Below are 6,027 nucleotides of genomic sequence, written 5' to 3'. Positions count from 1 at the left end.
ATATTATCCTCCTTTTTCCTTCGAAGATTATGGATTGAACTCAAAGAGGAGTCACAAATTTGAGAAGGAAAGTATTGGGTCCCCAAATTAATTCTACAAATGGGGAAACTGAAGTGAGCCTTTGGGGTCACATGACTTGCTCAAGTCCACACGGTTAGAAAACATCAGATTCAGAATAAACATTCAGTTTTCCTCTCCAGCGCATTGACCTCTCCGGCACACAGCCTAGAAAAAGAGGAGCTGAATTGTGGTACCACATAGCACGATTTCTCCTTATGTGTTTGTACATATTTACAAACAAATTTCTTATTCAGACAGCCAACTCAGCCAGTTTTATTTGTGGAACAAAGGGGAAAAAAAGCTTACTTCTCTTTAAAGAAAAATCTTATTCAGCCTCGGTTCAATCATCATCAAAGTCCTCACCTTAACCTAAGAATAAAGATCGGGAATAGAAATGGCTCTCTACAGTACTGGAAACCGTGACATCAAAAAGCTCCCTCAGTGGCTATGAAGAGCTGAAAAGAGAGCCACACACTGCCTTGTTTTAAATCTGCGCGTCCCACCACCATCCCCCAAACCATGACACCTCTCACAGCCCTCTTCCTTGGATTACAACTAAATATTTTCCCCGATACTTCGCGAGAACTCATCACCACCTGCAAGAATCATGGCCAAATAGATGTAATTGAGTGTCTGCATTTTTACCTTGTTTTCAGATTGGTCAGAGTCGAGCCCAGAGCTGTGTCCACGGCACGCAGACACACACAGCACTCAGCACAGAGTGTACTCCTCCCGTCTGCTCAGAATTTGGTTGCACAAGCGATTTTCCCTTGCATTGTGAAGTGATGTGATGTATTTATACCTAGGGGTAGAGAGTTGGCCAGCTGACGTGTGCATTGTAAAGTATGCTGCTCCCCTGGCTCAACATGGATGTGGACTGAAGAGATGTAGAAAAGAATGAATAAAACATTTAATGGCATGGATTTTATGTCATAAATTATGTGGTATTTTTAAATGAGCTGTAATGTGTGTATCTATGTTACACAAACTCTCCATCTATAACAACAAATTATTGGAGTTTAAAAACCAGAGAAGAGGCTTCTGTCTTGTGAATTGGCAAAAGGTGTCTTCCCCTGGCTGCTCGGATGAGACATGGTGAATGAAATGCTGTTCTCTCTGGCGCAGAGGCAGCTGGACACGGAGTAACCCTTGTTGAGTAATGATTTCAAACCTATCTCAGGGCAAATGTAGGCAGGATTCCCAGGAAAAGCAAGTTACAGATCAGCTGTAGCTCCAACTCAGAGAGAGACCGGGACAGCATCTCAGGATGTCAGAGATGAAGAGGCCTTAGAGCGCATCTCTTCCGAGATTTTCAGCCCCTACAAATACTTTTTATACTGTGATCCAGAATATTCATTCAAAACTGAAACAAGAGTTTCACAAACAAAAAATAAACATAGCACTGCCTGTGATCTAGCAGTTTCACTTCTGGGTATTTATGCTAATTTGAAAAGATATGTGCTTACCAGTGTTGATTACAGTATTATTTGTAGTAACCGAGATAGGGAAACAGCCTGTGTACGTGGATAGATGAATGGATAAAGAAGATGTGGGGTGTGTGTGTGTGTGTGTGTGTGTGTGTGTGTGTATGCAATGAAATAATCCTCAGCCCTAGAGAATGAAGTCTTGCCACTTGCAACAACATGGATGGAGCTAGAGGGTCTTATGCTAAGTGAAATGTCAGAGAAAGACAAATAGAGAGATCTCAGTTATAAGAGGAATCTAAAAACCAAAACAAACAAAACAAAATGAAAACAGACTGTTAGATACAGAAAACAACTATGCCTTTAAAGTATTTGCTCTAAAAATCAAGGCATATAGTTTTGCTTTTTTAAAAAAAGAATCCTTCTAACAAATTATTAGCTAACACTAATTAGGAGTAACTAAAGTGAAATCCGGACACGTGTACTAGCTCCTTTTCATAAAATTAAACACGCATATACATATATAGAGATAGAAGTTCTCATTTTTAGAAACAGTGTCCAAACGACAAGTATGTGCAGAGGAAGAAGAGGCTAATTAATGGAAGAAAACGATTCAAGGCAATAAAAAAGGGAGAAAAAGCCAGAATTGAGACCCAAAAGCCAGAATTGAGACCCTTTGTATTTCCGTTAAATGACCCCTGACTTGTGTAGGTAACATAAAAGCAGGCATCCAATATTTGGTTACAACAGGAAACGAATTCGATAGTTTTCCTTTGATAACTTGACAGTGAATTTTATAAAATTATTTTACATATGGGAATAAAGACGTGGATTGTGGTCTTCATGAAACAGGATTGGCAAATGCCCCCCTTACCAGACATTAGGCAGTATTTGGCTTTTCCCTAATTAATGTGAAGAGGAAAAGGCTGCCAAGTCAGGAGAAAAATGTCCCGTAGTTCCACTTGCTTCTCAGATTCTCAGAGGGGAGGGGAAGAAATGAAACAATCTGATTACATATAATGTTAGTAAGAGACATCCTGGATGCACGGACTGTCTTCTCAAGGAAACCTTGCCCACTCAAAGAGCCAGCTTGCCTCCCTGAAGCCCTGCAACTAGCTGTCCTCTCTTCCGGATCATTCAGTATGGGGACCCTTGAGCAAGGGGGAAGGGACAGTATTTTTCATGCTCTGGCAAGAAATGGACTTCTATATGACGCAAAAATCTTTTCTAGAGTCTCAAAGAAACATACTTTGAATCAGATTTCCACCAATTTAGAGAACTTCACTTCTCTCATATACAGTCCTGAGGAGAATTTGGATTCAAGAAGGGAAAGGGGGGAAAAAGAAGGGTTAACAATGAAAACAGAATCCTATCAACTTCCTGGCGTCTGTGATTCACCTATAGACGCTGTTCGCCCAGAAAGCCAAAGAACAGATACTTTAGAGCAAAACAAAACAAAACAAACAAAAAATAGTTAATAATTCTTTAGTTGGCTGTTCACAGAACCAGCGGGTTATTGGCAAAGGAATAACTGGGCATTGTTCAGTGACTTCTGTGCTTTTATTACGTGTGAACACCCTATTAACAAAAGAGCATTTGCTGGGTTTTCTTGCCTGTAAAGCATTCTGTCTATAAAGACTCTGATTAGTAGCTCGGAGTGAAGGTGTGTGTCTCTGCCTGTTGTTGTGGACGGTTAAGGGAACAGGTGATTGTACGTGGTCACGCCTGGGGCCCTCATCCCACAGCACTCGGCACCCATCTGGTGGTCCACGGCTCTCGACCCTGGTTTGCTTCGTGCTACAGTGGATGGCTTCCATCCACAATGCTCTAATTTAGATCCATATAACAAGGATTTTTTAACCTAGTGGGTCTATGGTTGGGATCAAAGAGATCTTCGAACTTCCTAAATTTACTTGCATACATTCTCCTATAGGGGCATGTTTCAGCTTTCAAATTGGATTCTCAAAGGGAGTATGTAGGTCAGTAAGTAAAAGATCATTACAAGAAAAGCTTCCGTGGGCCCCTCTGCAGTCGGGCTCTTCCCTTCCTCCTGGCGTCCACCCTCTCTGCCCCAAATGCTGATGTTACTGTCATTTAAAGATTTCTAAATCAAATACTGAGAAATCCTCTTCTTTTATCTCCACGTTCATTCAATCGTGAATGCCTAACCAGTCAGGCCACCTCCTAAATCTGTCAGTGCTATTCACTTCTGTCTACCTGCATGACCTGTCCCCTGGTCCCAGCCACCATCACTTCCCAGCTGGACCACCGTCCAGTGCTCCCTGTTAACAATCTTGTAACACTCTAGCCCACTGTCCACACATCAGCAAACACAATCCTACAAAGTGCAAGCTTCAAAGTGTCACTCCCTTCCTCAGAGACCTGCAGTGCCATCGCACCAAGCTTGGAGCAAAGGCGAACTCCTCGTTGTGTGCACGGTGCTCTCCGCACCTCCCCAGCCCACCCTCCTGCCCTCCTGCCCTCGACTTCCTGCAGTTGCACTTACGGCCATCAGAGGAGCCGGTGGCCTCTCACGTGTGGGCTTTGGAGTAAGCTGTTATCTCTGCTGGAACCTCCTTCCCCTCTCTTGCTGCTCCCCTTACTCCACTCATTCCTCCAGGTTTGAGCTGAAACAGTCCTTCCTCCAGGAAGCCTTCCTGTCTTTCCAGGACTAGTTTAAAACCCTCCACTGCGCGCTTCCAAAGCCCCTCTGCCTTCATTCATAGACCTTAATCACACTGTTACAATTTGTGAAAATTATAATAGCTCCTTCCGGCCAAAGAGTCAAACTTAGCAGCACTGACAGGTCTTGTCTGAAGAGGCACACTTGGAGAGAAATTGTACATGTAAAGGTAGGTTGTTCTAAAAATGTCTAGAAAGCATTTCTGTCATCTTCTCTTCCCTCCATTCTTTACTCTCCATTCTGCTCCCATTTCTCTCCCTCCCAAGCTCTGAGTATATTGACGTATATTGTTTTGCATTGTTTAAATTACAAGCCAAGAATAACACCCAATATTTGTAAAAGATTAGTCACTCTAGTTTCACTAAAGACTTCTCATGTTTCAAGTACAATGGAGTTCCTGTTTTGGTCAGCAAGGCCACAGGCAAGGAGCAGGGTGAAGAGGGAGGAACAAAGGAATGTCTCAGGACACAATTAGGTTCTGATCGTCCTAGTCCGCAGGCTACCTGCTCTGTTAGGTAAGCTCACTGTGGCTGTCTCTTCTGGAAGGTGCTACCGGTTGTGTTTATGAACACTATTCTAGTCATGGGTCTTCACAAATTTTAGGTTTGTCTGTTGGGATAGGATCTAAATACTAGCGTTAAGAGATACCCAGAGGGTTAAAAACACATAATACCACCTTTCTCTGTTGACAAGTAGAATCTGTCAGTCAGTGAAGCGTGTGCTGGAGAGAAATTACAATGGAACAGAAGATAACTGTCCTTTCTCTTAGAGAGTTTTTAGTTACGAACCTTTATTTTTAGAAGAATTTATATTATTATTACTATATAAACTCTCAGAAAGTTTATTAGGAGAAATAATACCAAGCCAAAGGAAATCCTTGGAAGTATAAATGACTCAAACATCAGAACACGAAGACATGTAATTATGGATTTGCCCACATTTATAAGAGGGGTGGTCTTCCAGGAAAGCCTGAGGTCATCAGAGACACTTGGCGTCCATAAGTGAGCATCCCAAAGACGGGGTGCACCATGTGAGGTGCTCGACCAGGAGGCATGGCCAAGGCACAAGGTGAAGTTTCCGTTTTGTATACTATTTCCTTGCAGACCTGACTCTCACTCTCTCTGTTTACCTCAAACTTCAGTGACTTTGCGTCCTACCATGCTGCCCAGAAAACCCTATCAGCAGAGGAGAGTGGCCGGATTTAACTGAACTGCGGGGCCACCATCAGAACACATGCTGCTGTATCCCATTCCTGTATCTTTACCGCCCGAACACAGAGCCGGGGGGTTGGGGGGTGGATGTTATTTTTGAATGGCAATAGATGGGAGTGGGATTAATCAGAAAAATCAGCTCCTTGCAAAAAGCGTACCATTGCATACCAGTTAAATTCACTCCTGTAAAGGTATCTGAAAGACAGTAGTTACTTCAGGGGTGCAGGTTAGGGGTTAAATTATTTCGGTCAGGGGCTTTGCTACATCTTTCAAATCATACCACGTTAACTCGTTCATGCCATATTCAGGGGCTCCACAGTATTTGTTGAAAGTCAAGTTCTGCCAACCCCAGTGCTAAGCACCGCGGTGCCAAGCTGTAGGCCACTCCTGACCAACCTAGTTTCTATTCAGATAAAGAGTCTTTTGTGATGAAAACACAATTCGACAGGCTGTTACAGTTTATAAAATCCTCAGTAAGTGCTGCATGGTCTAGTGATTCTTACTTTTCAGTCTGTCTTGTAAAATTACTTACGGCTTATCATAAATACTAATATATGCAAATCATTTCCCCTTATGAATTTAAATCCTAGTATTTAAATTTGCTCATCTGTTTATGTAAGTATCTGGAGAAGTAACTTTCATGTGTACT

The sequence above is a fragment of the Camelus bactrianus genome, chromosome 30, assembly GCF_048773025.1.
Source record: "Camelus bactrianus isolate YW-2024 breed Bactrian camel chromosome 30, ASM4877302v1, whole genome shotgun sequence".
Taxonomy (NCBI): Eukaryota; Metazoa; Chordata; class Mammalia; order Artiodactyla; family Camelidae; genus Camelus; species Camelus bactrianus.
This window is presented reverse-complemented; position numbering follows the sequence as displayed.